Source organism: Lygodium microphyllum, chromosome 27, assembly GCF_053477565.2.
Source record: "Lygodium microphyllum isolate KBCC chromosome 27, Lygodium_microphyllum_v1.1.10, whole genome shotgun sequence".
Lineage (NCBI taxonomy): Eukaryota > Viridiplantae > Streptophyta > Polypodiopsida > Schizaeales > Lygodiaceae > Lygodium > Lygodium microphyllum.
The window spans coordinates 5,075,768-5,094,641 of NC_141161.1; the positions used below are offsets into that span (position 1 = coordinate 5,075,768).

Genomic DNA, 18,874 nt, shown 5'->3' on the forward strand with positions numbered 1-18,874 from the left:
GCCCTAATAGCTAGCCGTAGTTACAGAAAGCGAACTTGAGAGAATGCATTATACTTGTCGGGGTGTAGATAGACCTAATATTTTACTTCACAATGCACTCTTCTTTAGTAGATAGGACTCAAGGAGTGCAAGGTAGTGGCAAGTGACCATCAGTGCTCGACTGTGGCCAAAGTGCCTCCATCTTGCCTACGTCCTTCAAATCCATTTATGCCCCTACAATATCTCTCTTTCCTGTGATGTGGTCCCATAATAAGCTGCCCACATTCTTAAAAATATGCATGGGATCTAACAAATGGTTGATTTGTAAGTGGGTCCAATAAGACAACTCGTAGAAAACTAAGAACCTTCGCATTCCGTTTAGATGTGACTCATAGTGGACCATTTTCAACTCGTATCAGCTTTGGGCATTCATTCGTCCTAGAGGTCATCCAAGAAAACGACATGCATGGATGTTGTTGTAGTCCATGCTAAGCTTTTGTAACACCAGTCGTGCATCATCACAAGACTCAGGCATCATATTACCAAGTAGTAATATATGATACTTTAGCAAACCTTTAAAAAAATCAAAAGATGCCTTGAAAAGCACAATACATGTTTTTTATAATGGAGTCAAAAAATTTGCCATAGTGTAGAATGTACTTGAACAACTTGGTCACACTTGCATCACTCCACCTGCACTTTTCCTGCACACTTAGGAGTGCAAGCAATGTCTTTAGGTGAGATACTCGGCACCCATCATATAATGGTATGGATGCTTCATCTGTCAGTGGATTAGATGACTCAGCATCCATGGGCATTAATGCATCGATCATTGTCTCCATCTCAGGCTCTAAGATTGGAGGAAGGTCCAAAAGGCCGACTGTCTCTTTTGGTATCAAGGGTGTAGACTGAGTCATGCCTTCCAATTGGTGTATCGACTTAGGCACTCCATCCATCACACGCCCATGAACTCTTATAATGGGCCATAATAGGTGCATTCATTGAGATGAGACATCACCTCACTGTACAAATTTCATGATATGTCTATTATTTTTGTATATGATATTCAATTACTTTGCGAATTTAAAGGAAAATGGATACACACTTTTCTTACCGTTCGCTCAAAGTTTGAGATCTCTTGATTAATGATCTTCGATTGAAACTTGCCGAAGCATTGTGCGTGTTCTATGAACAAGTGACACTTTCGTCTAATTGCCAGCTTGCATTGAGTGTAAGGACACACGACATGCTGATTAAGATACGTCTCACAATCTTGGACATCAGGACCATCATTGTTCTCCATTTGGTCTATGTTACGGCAAACAGTAGGTTTTTGTTCCCCTCATCGATGATCTTCCTTCATTTTAATCTCTACTCATCTTTCTCTCCCTTTCCCTTTATTTGTTTGCCTCCCTCCATCTCTCTGTCTGTTCCTTTTCTCTCCATGTCTCTCTATCTTTATCTATCCCCCTCTGTATTTCTCCCCCTACCCCTCTTTCTCTCTCTCTTTTCTAGTTTTTTATTTGCCTCCCTTCATCCTTCTTTATTTCTCTTCCCACCTTTTAAATTCTCTCTCTTTCTCTTTTTTTATTTTCCTCCCTTCATCCTTGTTTTTTTCTCTCGCCCTCCTCTCTCTCAATGTTTATTTCTCTCTCCCATCCTCCTCCCCACTCTCACTTCTTCTCTCTTTTCCTTTCCCTTCCTTCTCTCTATGTCTTTTTCTCTTTTCCTCTCCACTCGCACTCGATGCATCTCGTTAAAATCAAACTAAAATTAAAAAATAATAAATAATAAAACAAGATATTGAAAGACCCTCTCTCCCCACCTCTCTTTGTGTCTCTCTTCCCTTTCTTCCTTTATTTTTCTATCATTTCATTCTCTCTAATTCTCTAATTATTTCTATTTTTCTCTCTTCTTCTCTCTCGCTCTCTATTTATTGTTCTCTCTATCTCTCTTTTTCTCTCTCTTTCCATCCCTTTTTCTCCCCCCCTCTTTCTAGCCCTCTCTTTTTTTCTCACTCTGCCTCCTCTCTTTACCTCACCCTTTTATCCACCTCTTCCTTCACTTTGCGTTTCTTTTTCTCTCCCTCCTCTCTTTCTTTCTCTCTTTCTCTTTCTTTGTTGCCTCTCTCTCTGTTCCTCTTCCCCCCGTCGTTGTTTCTCTCACTCATTCTCCTCTCTCCCTCCCTCCTTCCCTCCCTCTCTTTCTCTCTTCCTCTCTTTCTTTGTTACCTTTCCTCCTTTCCTCTCTCTTGTTCTCTCTTCCTCTTTCTTTCATCTTCTCTCTCTCTCTCTCTCTCTCTCTCTCTCCTTTCCTCTCTTTCTCTCTCTTTCAATGCATTTCATTACAAAGAAAAACAAAAATAAGAAAATAAGAAAACACCAGAACAAAGCGAGAAGAGGCAATGTACCTACCACAAAGGCCCAAGAATGGATTCTTCACCTTCTCTTCAAGATATTCCTTCTTTCTCCATTTTGCACTTCTCACTCTTCTTCACGTAAGGCAGTGCCGACGGCAGCTGTGGTGAGAAGCTCTCGTTTTGTCTCTTTCCCTCTTTCTCTCCCTCTCCCTCTCAAGGCAACGATCTCTCTCGCTCTCTCTTTTGCTCTCTCAAAAATGTTTGCGCGGAAAATGCCGTGCTCAAGTTTTCGGCCCCTTTTTTTCTTAGACTAGCATTGCTACACTGAATAGTGATGCAAAAATAGCATCGCATTTAGCATCACTACGCCAAATAGCAATGCCACTATTTTACAAATCACAAAATGCCGTTGCTATTTGCCCATTCCCTTGTAGTGCATCGACAACATCCACCATTTGCACTTGCAAATCCATGTCCCATTGTCCCTTCTTCCTTTTATGGCCCACCTATCCCTCTGTGTATCCTTTTCATCCTCTACTTGACTTTCCCTCCTTCCCCTCCTAGCCCCTCCACACATCCAAAAGCATTTTCTTTAGTTAGGAGCAGTGACATCACCATCAAGCATTTACTTAGGCAACCATATTACATTCTTGCAACATTAGTATTAATGTCCTCATCCTTGAGCAATCGCAACAACTATTTATCAGCAAACCTACTTCTTCAGCAACCAACAGATCTAGTTGAGTGCATTGTATGCCTCAATCACAACGTGTACATTCAATGGCTGTAGCAACATCAACAAACCTACAACACTTCTCTATCAAATCTGACACTATTCTCGTGGTTGTGCCCTCATCATCAACCTATTGGAAATGACTATAGAAGCTCTAGATATAGTTCAAGCTCCTCTCCTTCCATTATCCCATAGGTAGTGAAATGAAGTGTGCATGTCTAGTTTACCATGTACATCTTACACCGTGGGCCCTCTTCTCTTCTTCGATGTGAGCTCACCCACCGGCCCTAGAACTATCATTGAGAGAATAATGAATTCTATCATGAGTTTTTTTTCTGGTTCACAAGTTGCTTTTCTACAAATATAGATAGTTTAGGTTGCAAGTCTATTATGCAATCTATGATTGATCATGCAACTTGTGAAGTAGAAAGGTAAAACAATGATCGATGTTACTATTAATGCACCTTTTAAAAAAATCAAGTACTTGATCAATTCTACCTCCAAGACATGCTATGCAATTGCCGCGATTGGAATCAAAGTCATACAGTACTATTGGATTGTTGTACTTGTCAAATCAAGTAATAATCTCTTGAGCATTGCAAATTCATATAGTAGGCATTGTAGATCAATTGGAGAAGCACATATGGGTAATGATGATGAATAAATGTTTACAAATCATTGATGTTGCTGATTTTTGGCAATAGCTTCTATAAAATCTTGGTAAATTAGTAGTAGGTAGCAAAGATGACCACAATGGCAAAAATGGTAGTATAGTGAAGGTGATCACAATAGCATGAGCACATATCAATGCTTAGAAGGGGTATAAATCTTCACCCCCTTTACAAATGTAAATTGATGATTTTTTTCAATAAATAAAAAGAAAAAAATAATTTTAAAAATTAAATAATGGATAAAATAGATAAAATAAAAATCTCCCTTAGCTGCACGTGTAATGATAATAATCTTGCAATCTTGCAACATGCAAGTTGCAACCATCCACAAATGTCAAAGAAGCAAGTGAAAAAACAAAGACAAGTCCATGGAGACTTGTAGGTTTTGTCTTCTCCTCGTAACTTTCAAGGTAAAGATTGCACGTCAAAACTCTAGGTCTCATGTGGTACCCAAAACTTCATGTAGTTACAATTCCCCTCTCCTATATCTCTTTTCCTTCTCTCTCTCTATCTCTCTCTCCCTCTCTTACATATATATATATATATATATATATATATATATATATATATATATATATATATATATATATATATATGTGTGTGTGTGTGTGTGTGTGTGTGTGTGTGTGTGTGTGTGTGTGTGTGTGTGTGTGTGTGTGTGTGTGTGTGTGTGTATATGTATGTATGTATGTATGTATAAGACACACATACAATTTTCTTCCTTTTCATCTCTTCTTTTTTTCTTATTCTCCATGTGTATATATGCAACATGCATATATATTGGTATACATGTATATATGTGCATATACATATGTGTGTGTGTGTGTGTTTGTGATCTTTGCTAAGAACATGCAGTTGGAAGCTCTATTAACATCTTCAAGAACTTGGCTTGAAACCTTCAACCCTTCTCTTATCTCTACCATCTCCGGAGTCTAAGCTCTTGAACCCCCATACATTCTTCTCTCTCAAACCCTTGTGATCGATTGTGAAGTACTTCTTGAACCTTTAAACATTCTATGTAATCTACTTATCTCTTGAAGACACATCTCTATCTATCTTGTCCAGTTTTCTTGCCAAACCCCTGTGGTGACCTTTAACCCTACGTAGCACGACATTGGTAAACCCAACGTGAAGATCAGTGTAAGAGAACTCCAAGATGGGGGATTGTTCAGGAGATACTCTACAATAGTTGGTGCACATATTGCAGCAGACTCAACAACAATAAATCCAAATGTTACAACAACAGCAACAACAAAGGCAAGATGAAGAGAAGATTGATTCCATAGCTATCAAGGCCCTAGAGGAAGTTGGGCGGGAATGAAAACAATTTAATGGTTAAAATGTCTTTGTTTTCATTCACTTGTATGTTGAAAAAATGCTCTTCTTTGGTGTACCACAAACATGCATGGAGTCACTATTTTGCCAGACTAGCCAAGCATGGTCTTCAAGAAAGAATCCATGGTCTTTTTCAGTGAGATGGAAATTGGGTTGCATTCAAAAAAGTCCTATGCGAAGAATTCTTCTTAGAATACTCTGGCCTAATGACGAAGAAAAGTTTCAATAATTGGGTTCAAAAACCCAACAAAGGTTTAGCTGCAATAGCTTTATACCATGAGTTTGAAGTAAATTTGGACAACTTGATGCTGAAGACCAACAAAGTATGGAATGTCAAAAGATTGAATTATTTCTTAAGGCTGTAGATTCCATTCTGCAAGAGAAGCTTGCTGATCGCCTAAAAGATGCTACCGTTGAATCAGGAGTCAAGACTGCATGGATAGATGTTACTAATGCAGTTAACATGATTGCTCGAAGAGAGTGGATGCAACTAAGATTAGGCTCTACTTCAACTTCAAAAACTCCATTGATGGAGATTTTTCTACCTTCAAAATCCCCTATTCCTTTGACTAATCAACCAACTTTTTCTTCTTCTGTTCCTTCTAAAAATTATGTCATGGATGAATTCATTAAAAGCATGCATGACCTTCATCTGAATCTTACAAAAATTAGTTCCAAGGTGGAGAAGCTGGATATCAAAATTTAAGAACGAGGATGATCATCAACTCAAAGACCCATGAGAGAAGGCTATAAGAGGCACTATATTTGGTGTGACAACCAATAACATGAAAAGAGGGAGTGTTCTGCCTTCTATGAGGCTGAAGCACAAAAGCTTGTCTTTTGGAAAAAAGAAAAAATTCATGCAGCTAAAATTGTTCTTCCACTAGAGCCAAATTTTGGCAATGGTGGAATGAAGAAAAGATTAGAATATTTAGCTATAAAGAATACCTTCGCAACAATTGATGTAGCTACCTATGGGCTACAAATTGAGCCAACTAAATCAAATTTGAAAGCATGTAAAGCTAATGTGCAATCTAAAGTATAGATGTAGGAATTAGATCAAATGGAACACGGCAAAGTAGCTAAAGATGATTTGACTAATGCCAGTCAGTGCATTCGAGAGGAATAAACAGTTGGAAAGAACCGGGAGATTCTTTTTCTGCCTTTGCACATTTGGCTGACGTCAATCATAAAGAAGTATTGGTTGAAGAAAAGAGAAGTAGAGAAGATGAACCAGGGTCGTCCTCTTCTAGCCCTTCGAAACAGGTAACTAGAATGATGCCTGAACAACCAAAGCTTGCTGAAAATATAACCCCAAATCGAGATGGAAGATGCCCCACAAATAAAGAAGACCGAAGGAACGAAGAAAGGCAAGCAGCTAGGCTACAAATTGCAGCCTGACAACATAGAATTTGCATCCGATCTCAAACAAGTTCTAGAAGAATGAATTCTCGGAAGTAAAATTTTCACCTTAGGTAAAATTCTCAGAATTGCCAAACGTGAATTTCATGATGTAATTATTAATGTAATCAAAAGGAAAAGGCAATATGTTGGTGATGATGCTGAAGAAACAGTGCATTCAAGATCTATAGCCTATTAATCGTGTCACAATCTGAAATATTGGTTCATTCAAGATCTATAGCCTATTAATCATGTCCACTTTCCAATTTCTTATTGTATGTGTTAACCATCATCGAAACATAAATCGATTGTGTGATTATCCTGTGCCTCCTAATAGCCGAGAATTCAAGATTTTTCGGGCTGCATTGTTGTAAAAGGAGACTATGGCAGTGTGTCATGTAAAAAGATTGAATCTCCTTATGCTACAGAAACTATGTCTCAAGAAAATCTATATGTATGTACATCCAATAGTATGGGTTGTTATAAGTCTCTTCCAACCACTAAAGCTGAAAGAAAATATTTATGTCATGTAAAAAGGGTGCTGAAAACTTATGACATGATGGCTGAAAATGAAGATATTTTGGGTATTTTTTAATGATTGATTACTAATGACAAATTGACTAAAATATATGCAACTACTCATATGGAAAATCAGGCTAAAAATCAATCCATAGAAGTATGTACATTGGATTTTTATCAACCAATTCAAGAATTTGTTGAGCACGAAGACATTGGTTTACTCAAAAAGGCTGAAGCGCAAGTGGATACAAAATACAAGATGGTGGATAAGAAAGTCAAGCCTGTGGCAATCCCACGGCCTCTTGAAAGTGAAGGGATGGCTGATAGGGCAGCAAATTAGCCAAGTCTTCATGATCCTTCCAACATTGGTCACAAACTCATATCTGAAAGTATAAAAGAGCTCAAAATAGGTGAAACTTCTTTCCTTTCACCGGGTAAAAAACACTCTTTTATGCAAATGCTAATGAAACATGGAAAATCTTTTGCATTTCAACCAAATAAAATAGGTTGTGTGGATCCAAATATTGTGGCTCCTATGGTCATTTTTATGGTCCCACATGTGCCTTGGAACCTCAAGCCATTCCCATTCCAAGGCCGCATTTGCCCACATTATTGGAACTTCTAAATGAGAAGATCAAATTGGAACCTTCTTCAACACCTTACTCAGATCGATGGTTTACCATGCCCAAGAAAAATGGATCCTTATGATTCATTCAAGATCTATAGCCTATTAATCGTGTCACAATCCGAAATATTGGTTCGGGTCCAATTGTTGATGAGTTTGCTGAAGCTTTTATAGGTAGAGAAATTTATTCTATGGGCGACCTATATTTAGGATATGACCAATTTGAGCTTTCATTAGAAAGCCGAGACATTACCACAATGAAGACACCTCTTGGATTGTTATGCATGTGCACTGTACCACAAGGTGCAACAAACTCTGTAGCCCATATGATGAATGCCATGCACAAAGTCTTAAGGGACTTTATTCCACAACTTACTCTTCCATTTGTTGATGATGTACCTCTCAAGGGATGCGAAGTTAATGGAAAGAATGAGGAGCTTGACAAAGATGGCTGCAGGACATTTGTAGTTAACCATAATCATTACTATGACAGGATTTTGACAAGGCTAGAAGAGATACATCTTACCCTTTCTAGAGCTAAGTCAATTTTTGGAGTAGAAGAAGTCCTAGTGGTCAGACATCTATGTGACCCCTATGGACGTAACTCTTCACCAATCAAGATAGATGCCATCAGCAGAATGCAAAAAAAAAGCACAAATATTTCAGAGGTGAGAAGATTTTTTAGTGCATGTGTATTCTCTCTCATATGGATACCACATTTTGCTCATGTAGCCGAAAATATCTATTAATTATTAAGAAAAGACCAAAGATTCTCTTGAGGGAAAGAGCATACTCTCACTTTACGAAAACTAAAGAAGTTGTTAATTTCAGCCCCCACTCTCAAAAGGCTGATTATTCAAATGGTCAACCCATCATCCTTACTATGGATACAAGTCCCATTGGGATACGATGGGCTGTTGGCCAAGAAGACCTTGAAGGTAACATTTATGCAATTTTTTTGGGACCAAAGGTTCTCAATGAATGTCAAATAAGGTATGCACAAGCAAAAAGCAAATTCTAGGGAGTTGTAACATCATTAAAGTGTGATCGTGAATACTTTATAGGTGCTTCCGTAGTGGTAGAAATTGATTGTCTTCCACTCTTGGGTATGATTGCCAATTTCTCTACACCCAACATTGCTATGCTAAGATGGATTGCATATATTAAATCTCTCAACCCTAAATTAAAGCATATTGTACGAAAGGCGAATCCACTTGCTGACATGCTGTCAGTGCAAGATATGGCAATGAAGAAGAGTTGATGGAAGAAGATGAAGCTGAAGAATCTATACTTGTTGAATTTCATTCCATGGCTGTTGAAAGTACATCTTCAGTTGCTTCATATACAAACCCAAAGCTGAATCTTGCAGGTGAAGCTGATCTTTTTAATGGTATAGCATTAAGTACAATAAGAACAGGAAAATGTACTATTGTAAATCAACATACAGCAACAAAGATCAAAGATTTATCTATGGAAGAAGGGTGGTAAACTAGAAGCCAGCATGCTCATTGCATTGCTCAAGTTTTAGTTCATTTCCTTGAAGAAGATTGGCTGAAGATCGGCAAATATTTGAGCACAATGAAGAAGAAAGAGACTTGGATGATTGATGAAGAGTTCAAGAATATTAAGAGGAAAGCTTATGGCTTCTTTCTTAAAAATGGGCATTTATGGAATTACACAAAGAAGAAGAAAGGAGCGCATGCCCGAGTTTTAGGAATAAAAGGTTGCAACTACAAGTAATGAAGGAATTTCATGAAAGCTTGTGGGCTGGCCATAGAGGTATATGGGAAACCTTTATTAAAGTCAAAGAAAAATACTGGTAGCAGAACATGTATCGAGATATAGAGCATTTTGTTGAAACCTGTTATGTGTGTCAGATGTATTCTATGGTCAAGCATTGAGATGGGTTACAGTCGACTTATCCTTTGTCTATACATTACTTAGGGGGTTCACTATATATATATATATCCTCTATATAATGTGCATTCATGGCCTATTTATAAATATCCTGATCTATGAATTTTTCTTGAATAAAACACAAGTCTTTTTTATTCAATCTGTAAGTAACCCCTTTAAATGACACCCTTCTCTATGTGAAAAATGTATAAAAATTGTGTTTTAAAAACCCCTTATTTTGAACTCACATTATACATGCATATATTCATGAGTGACCCCCTCGAGATACATTATAGATGGGTTATTGATCTTGTAACCATGCTTACAGGGATATGGAATATGTGGTAGTTGGTGCTTGCAAGAGAAGATCTAACCAATCAAGTTGAAGTTCAAGCTTTAACAACCAAGACCACTCAAGCTGTTTGTCTCTTTTTGCTTGAAGAAGTATTTTGCAGATATGGTTGTGTTGGCAAGGTAACTGTAGAGATAAAGGAGAATTGGATGTCGATGAGGCATGCAAATTCTTTGCTCAATTGGGTATCAAGTTGGCTTTGACATCAACCTACAATCTTGAAGGAAATGAAAAGAGTGAGAGAGGACATCAACCTATTCTAAAAGCTCTAATAAAGTCTTGTAGAGGAAAGATCAAAGAATGGCCTAAAATGCTACCTTTTGCATTATGGCTGACTAGACTACTCACATATAGTGGCTGGCTATATGCCACCTAAACTTATGCATGGAAAACAACAAATTATGCCAATTGAAGAATCTATTTTCACATGGAGTCTTCTACCTTGGGAGGAAGGCATCAATAAAGAAGAGTTGCTGACTTTGCGCATATGGCAGTTAGAAAGAAGGCCTGAAGATGTTCAAACAACTATTAAGAAGTTAAAAATAGCAATACTAAAAAACAAAAGAAGATTTGATAGGCAACATTGACTTCCGCCAAGAGCTATCCAAGAAAAGGACTGGGTACTTATCTATGATAGCAGCCTAGATAATGAATACAGTGCTTCTAGGAAGATAATAAAGCGTTGGTTTGGCCTGTATGTGGTAAAGGTGGTTTGTGACAATGCCACATATTCATTGGCTGAATTGGATGGGACAAGCATGAAGATGCCCATAGCTCGAAAAAGAATCAAGCTCTTCAAATGAAGACAAAGTTCAACATATGAGTTAGAAGACTTGGATATAATTCAAGAGCATGAAGACATAGAGGAAGAAGAAGAGGCAAAAGATGAAGATATTGACATGGCAGAAGATACTTCTTCTGACACTGCAGATCTATAAGACTTTGGCACATGTGAGAGGATGTGCAAGTTAGGAGGGGGTGGATGTCATGCCTGTTAAGAGAGAGAGAGAGAGTACGAGAGATACACAAGACATGCTCCCAAATAATGATTCATATTGATGTAGAGTTAGTATACATAGGTGAGACCCAAGTCAAGTGAGAGATAATATATATAATTGTAAAATCCCCACTCAAACAAAGGTCTCTAGCTGCGAGTGAAAAAACCCTTGGGGAGAACAAGGGAAAAACCCGAGCCCCTACACATACCTACGATACAAAAATGATTTACTATAAAGTTTTCTTGAATATAATGATACATGCCTCAATCAGTGAGATAAGAACTTGGAACAATACCAAGTGCATGTCTTAATGAACTAAAGCGAGCTTCACTAAGAGCTTTTGTGAAGATGTCTGCAACCATTTGATCACTGGAGTATCTTATCTCAACGTTTGAGAAGAAATCGGTCACCGAAATTTTATATCTCCAGACTCTTCTGAAGAATCTTCAATATAAGGTTGGTACTTCTATGCACTCTCATATCTAGGCTTTTAAAGACATTATCAATCAGCTTGGTTCAGCTGGCTCTCCTGTTGCTAAAAATCAGATTGTTACTCAACTTCTTCATATCATCAAAGATCCTTTATATGACAATATCATCACTATTTTGTCTAACAATGATGATATCCACTTTGACAAAGCATGTATATCTCTTATTGAATATTCTCAATGTCATGAGCATCATTTGGAAAAATTTGATGCTGTTTTGGTCACTCGCGAACAAAGGGATTTTGATGCTGCTTTTGTTGCTCGCAAGCGTCCCGCTTCACGTTTTCAGCAGGGTGGATGCCCTAATCAAGGTGGTAAATCTTCTCGTCTTGCTTATCCTAACAAACATTGTTCTTATTGTGATAAGAAAGGCCATCTGGCTTCTGATTTGGGCACGTCAATATGATGAGGAGCATGGAGTTACTACAAAGCAACCTCGCTCGTCCAAAAGTTTTCCTCGTGATTATTGTGCACATACAGATCATCCATCTCGTAGTTGTGATAAACGCAGATATGATGAAGAACGTTCTCGAGCTTATATTGTTCAACAAACTACAACTGATGATGATCATACTCATCAAGAGCTCAATTTCATCCATCATGATATCTCTCTAGAAAAGGTACTTCATGTTCATGATGGTTCTCTATTCATCGTTGATTTAGATGCCACTAGAAACATGACATACCAATCGCAGTGGCTTCACAGTTATCATTCTCTTCCAATCAAGAAGTTTGTTTACCTTGTGGATGATACGACTTGTCAAGTCAAAGGAGTGGGTGATTTATATCTAGGGACTGTTTCATCCACTAGAATATTAAGAGGAGTTCAGATTTGCAAAGAAATCTTCTTTTTGTTGCTCATCTAGTTGATCTTGGTTTGTTTGTTGGCTTTGATCATAATCAATGTCGTATAGAGAAAGACGGACATACTATAGTAGTGGCTCCTTGACATGGTAATCTATTTGAGCTATCATTGAACAATACGGTATATCAAATAATTCATCACCTTCAAGAATTAGCATCATCTTTGCTTTCCACCCAGGAAAGCCTTGTCCTTGGAAGAAGGGAATCGAATATTGGCCACACGAATATCCATTAACAATTACGCAATTGGCCATGCCTGTATCTCGAGAGAAAACAAATAAGATGAGATCGCAGAATCTGCACACCATGAACAAGACGAGTGTAGTTGAGACGCGTGACAATCAAAATAGGGAGATGCACGTAAGAATGACAAAAAGTATTGAGTGACTAAAAAGAAAGCCCGAAATAGAGAGACGTAACGTGCAAGACGAGATGACGCGTATACCGGTCGAACAAAGAATGTGAATGAGAATGAGTGGTTTGAGGAATGACTAAGAGTATATTGGATAATTTTTAATGAATTAAGTAGGTCTTGGTTTGAGCTATATGGTTTTTATGCCTTTTGTAGGATCTTAGACATTTTGGAAGACGGAACTGTAATTGGGGATTAACGAACTGTAATTAGAATTACAGTTTTAAATAAAGAATTGCAAATTCGAGCAGAATTGTTGTCTTGAATCCTGAACTATCATAACTTTTGATCTAGAACTCTGATTGACAAGCGGTTTTGACAGGATTCGAGAGCACGACGAGAGCTACACACCTAGACCTGTTTTTTTTAAAATAACAAAATTAACTAATAATTCTAATTTGAACAAGTTCATGTATCAAATCATCACTTGTGCAAAGAATTCAATCAAGTATAAACAATGAAACAACTTATCTTCCTTGTTGTTGCTACGCATCCATAGCTTTGATACCATGTTAAGAGAGAGAGAGTACGAGAGAGATACACAATACATGCTCCCAAAGAATAATTCATATTGATGTAGAGTTAGTATATATAGGTGAGACCCAAGTCAAGTGAGAGATGATATATATAGTTGTAACAATGCCACTACATGCACATCTTGTGAAAAACTCAAGAGTGCAGCTTCCTTATAGATTTAGAGAGCCAATGCCACTTTAGGCATTAGTGTTAGTGTCCATGGTTCAAAAATATTAGATTTTTTTACAAGTTTTAGAATTTTTTTGATATTTTAGATATTATCTCTTGTAAAAATTCATAAAATTGTAGACAACTTCTAGATTAGGATAACATGTAAAAGAAAGAATGTAGCTTTTAGTTATTTCGAGAGGATTTTATGTAAAACTAAAGATTAGTTAAATCACGCGATGCATAATTGCTGTTTTCTGGCAGTGAACAACACTCTGAAGTGGGAGATGAAGAGGGAGTGATTTGGTGGAATTCTAGCCAGGTGTGATGGTATTTTACCCCCCCCATCACAGCTTGACCGTTCGTCTGTGTTTATAGTTTCTTCTTTGCTTCCTAGGTTTTGAGTATAAGTTCCTAGGCTTGCAAGGTCATGTTTCTATACTTCTAGGTGGCAGTCCATGATGTTTAGGCACCCACTTGAACTCCCATTCAGGATTCTTAGATTTGATTATAGTGATTTGCTGGCAGTGTTGCTTGGTGGGTTGTGACAAGTCCTGACCCCCCTCCTTAGGCTTCGTGGTGGGTTTCTCTATCGGTGGCCTTGCGGGCTTCAATGGAGTTGCGCTTCCCTTACTAAAAGCCATGACTATTCTCATACATTGTCGATAACAAGGTGAATATGCTCAAACTCGCATTCCACAGCATCCTAACAACGATTCCTTACTAGCGTCTTTTGTATTTGGCAACACATAAAAAATTACGGGTATGCTTTCAGAATCCATAGAAACAACGACTTTGCACTTTCCTAAAAGTGCATACGATCAACCTCCAAACGGGCTAAATTTGGCATTGGTGGATTGTAGTTGTGGTTGAGCGTTTTGAGTCTAATGATTGTGAGTTAAGATATTAAAATCAGCTCTCTCATCGATCAATGAATCAAAGGCATGTGTTTGTTGGGCAGTGATGGTGATTGTTATGTGGAGGGGACTCTTCATTCTCCTCATCCTCCTCATCAATTTTCATTAGTGTGGCAACTTGGACCTTCACAGGGGACTAAAGTATGGGAGGCTCCTGCAATGGGTGTGTGGGAGGGTAGTACTTCTTTATGTGGCTACCGTTGAAGAAGCCTATGCCCTCTCCATCTAGGGTCTCAAGCTCTATATTGCTAGTTTGACTAATAGTGCAGACTTGGAAATGCCCTATAAACTTCATCTTCTATTTATGGCATGTTACACCGAGTACAACAACAATAACTCACCCTGCTTGAATTCTCGGTGCTTGATGTGCTTGTTAAACCAACTCTTGCATGTGCCTTTTAGCAAATTAGCACATGGGTGGCTAGAAGTCAAGTCTTTGATAAGCCTTCTAGCTCAATTCCTCCTTTTTGTCCCATCTCTCTTGGATGGTTACTCTTAGGCTCGGGACAAAGAACTCTACAGGTAGAATAGCTTCAGTCCCATCTCTCGAATTGCTACAATAATATCCACCATAGATATATAGTCAAAGCTGAATGCATATTTTTATGAAGATGCACTTGCAGATCATAATATCGTATCAACTTAGGACCTTAGCCTCATCATTAAAACCTAACATGAAATGTGTTAAAACCAATAGTAAAAGTGGTGCTTCAAAGTTTTGAAGTTCCAAACTTTGAAGCACTAAATGTAAGGTGGCACATAGCACTAGCCTTAGTGCAAAGTGCTAAGAGGATTTATAGAGAAGTGCTTTGAGAACCATAGTGGTGCCTCAAAGCTTAGCGCGAAGTGTCAAATGTATGTTGATGCGCATAGTGCCAGCTCTAGCATGAAGCGCTGAGAGGAGACCAAGCATAGAGCACCTAATACACTACAAATGAAGTGTTGAATTTTATTTTTTATTTAACATATGGATTGAGAGAATAATTTCAATGGTCAAACATGTACATGCAATGTATATATACTCTAAAACCACACACAAATGCATATAAACTATAAAAACCACATCAACAATACATGCACAGATGTGCATGTATGTATGCATACATATGTACAAGCTTCTATACACATTTGTATATATACATACATGATCATATATACATAAGCATAAATGAGTGAGAAGAGAGAGAGAGAGAGAGAGAGAGAGAGAGAGAGAGAGAGAGAGAGAGAGAGAGAGAGAGAGAGAAAGAGAGAGAGAGAGAGAGAGAGAGAATGGATACACACTTATAAAACATGCACAGATGCACATATGCAAGCACTTTAATAAAGTTAAATAATACGATAGCTAATATTTAGCCTTAAGTTTAGGGTTAGTTATAGAAGGCTAAGTTGTAACTTGCCAAGCATCTTTTTACCAATTATAAACATGTCTTATTTGAGGTTTCCACCTCCCACCATCCATTGAGGGTGCATACTCTTTGGCCACCATGGCATTAGGGTGGATTCTATGCCCCTCCATAGCATGAGGAGGATATCATGTTGCAACCTCTCATTGAAGATTCTCATCCATTGTATCAAGTAGTAACATGATTCATGCCAACCTAGCTACCTTGGCTATAGCTTTCTTGACATTTTATTATATTTCTTTTATTTTTAGTTTTTTGGCTTGTTATGGGAATCAGCTTATTTAGAATGATATCAAAGCCTTGAATTTGATTCTTGGAAATGCCGTTTTCAAGTCTATATTTGGCTACTAGTACCATTCAAGGTAACTAGGGTTCAAAATTTGGTTACATGGCTAGCAAACTATGCCTAGTCACGGTTTCGTGTGGTTTTAGCATTGACCAATTTTAGAGCTCCTAGAGAAAATCTGAAGAGGAAATGGTAGGATCTTAGACATTTTGATGCTAGGAGGCATATTTCACGGTGGATTCCGTGCCACGGTGGATTCCGTGAGGTTTTACGGTGGATTCCGTAAACTTTGATACCAGGGCTCATACACAAAGTGGATTCTTTATGTGAGAAGTTGATGGGGACATCTATCCTTTTCGGGCGTTTCATTAATTTAGTGTGTACATGGGTGATTCCATAGCGGGTGATTCCGCAAAATGCATATTAAATTAATAAACGTTTATGAGTTTAGAGTGCGCACTCGTAATAAATTAAGGTTAGGATTGATTTCTAACCAGTTGATTTATTTATGTAGCTGAAGATTGCTAGGTATTCACTTTTCTCGGTTTAATTGTATTATTTTACTAACGATTGTGAATGCTTAAGTTGATGTGTAGAGATAGCAGCAGTGGCGGAGGAAAGCATTGGAGGATAGCAAGTATTCGATTTATTACTTATATTTTGATGGGCGCATACCTTAGGCATGGTGCCTATATTTTGTCACGCCTATTTATTGAGGCGTTGGATATTTATTTATTATTTTGTATGCGCATGGGCGCACAATTATGTTATTTATACTTGGATATTGTATTGGGCATGCCAGACTCTTTGGGCACTGCCCGTTAGCTTTATTCCTATTTTGTGCTAAAGCAAACTCAAAAGCTAAAAGCTTGCTATTTTGTAATTTGGGCTATTATTTGAGCTTGAAGATGATTAATACATAAAATACATGCTTTTGGAGCGCTGTCGTAGATTTTGTGTAAGAGCTGCTGAACACGGAGTTCAAGGTACAGCAATGGAAGAGACTAACAAGAAGAAAATTGAATTGTTGATGCCAAAGTACACTATATTTCTTGTCAAGAGTGTTACAAGAAGTTCATGATCAGGAAATTCTGGTGACAGTTACATTGATCAGAAGAATGAACATTATCTAGTAATCCAGACAAACATGTCCCTTAGTGCAGAGATCCAACTGTTGTCCAACACTGATTTCAGATGATCTCAGAGGTTTCTTTCTAATACAGAAAACATGTAATATATGGGGTCTTAAAGCAGTGCAGCCTTGTTCTTAAACAGGTACTGAAAGGTTGGAAGAATCAATCAGGGTCTTCAACTGAATTGAATCATCACAAAAGTAGTGCCATAAGAAGACTTCATCATCTCAGAAGTTTTATAAAAACTTTCTATTCTTTTTAGATAGTAACAAGACTATTCATTTCTTGCTTCTGAGGGAAAGAGATGTCTGGCAGGTGACTATTTTTTTTATAGATCTGATGCAGCTAAAAGGAATACATTGGAGCTTTGCAGAGTAATCATGGGAAGATCCACTTAATGACTTTGTAATTGTAGCTGACTATGATGAAACTAAGTGTCCAGGAAGCTGTAGATGCCATAGCAATTTGGAATCCCTTGAATCCATTTTCCCTTGTAGGGAAGACACAGAATTTGCATGGCCTGATGTTGGCATTCACATCTACCGTTGCTCAACAGATAAATACATTTCAGATTTCAATAGCTGCTTGATACACTCTTGTTGCAGAAAATCTTGCAGAAAATCATCCTCATCTGGACCTTTATCCTTTCAATGGTTGCTTGCTTTATCAGACTATGTAGAAAATGCTATTAGTAACAGCTTACAAATTCACGCCACAGGGAAAGAAGGGAAATTTAGCTTGCTCTGCTTTAATATGCATCCTCTGCGTAGCACAGGAACTCTTCAAATAGATAACATTCAGGACACCATAAATGTCAACTTCCTCCCTTCCTGAAGATATACTCTGAACTACAATCTCATACAGCTGTTCACAAATTGCTACAGCAATAGCGGGGCCAACTTCAGGATCTTCAAGTTCAAGATCCCTGCATAAAGACCTCGCAAACTCTTCTGGATTGCTGTCAAAATTTCCAACGTCCTTTAGACAATGTACTTTCTCTCCTATGGTCATCTCAAGGCCTTCATAAGAACGGAATTCAGACACTTGTCCCTGAATTGACTGTACAATATGTTGTAAAAATGAGGCAGGAAGATTCAAATCCTTCACCGTGCGCTTTGCAAAAGCTGTAACTTCATAGTCTGGATCTTCGGCATTCCACGTGAAAGAGTCCTTGTATCTTTGCCCTTCCAATTCAACATCGACGCGTATTGGGATGAGGTTCTCCGATGTTGGCATTCGAAACTTAACGTTCCACTTCGACGATCCTCCATGGCCTCCTTTCATGTGCCGCTTGAGGCTGTTGTTCACTTCTGAACATGGCGATAGTTATTCGGATGCAGGCGACCAATTCTCCGCACGCGATCACAGAGACGGAAGGTGTCATTCAACAACGCCTCGAAGATCGACCGATGAATCCCCAAAACAACCCAAGAGAGAGAAAAGGAAGGGCCCCCATTCGAATTCTTTCCCCCTTCGTATCCTGCCCTGCTTTTTCTCTCCTTTCTCCCCCAATTAGCATTGCCCCTTCCCTCCTTTTCGTCACACTCTCCTCTTTTCCCTCCCTTCTTAGCATTTGAAATCCCTCATTAGCAGCACTGTCGTCAAGTCTCTTTGCCAATAATGGCATGAAAATCTCTCACCAGCATTGGATAAGGGTGAGATCCAGTTATGGACCTTAAAATATAGTGTGTAGTCACCTCATTTGAAACCAAGTATCTTATTGCTTCTGATGCCACATCTTTCAACATACCTGTACCAAACTGGACAGCACGTACCTCAACTCCAAAAAGTCTCATTCTGAATACTTTAAGAGCCTGTC

The 18,874-nt window shown here is 38.2% G+C and overlaps 1 pseudogene; it reads right to left on the bottom strand.

The window, feature by feature from the left end:
• Positions 1–17,754: 17,754 nt before the first annotated feature.
• On the bottom strand, positions 17,755–18,341 carry LOC148012027 (chromatin structure-remodeling complex protein BSH pseudogene; annotated as a pseudogene).
• Between the last annotated feature and the right edge of the window lie 533 nt (positions 18,342–18,874).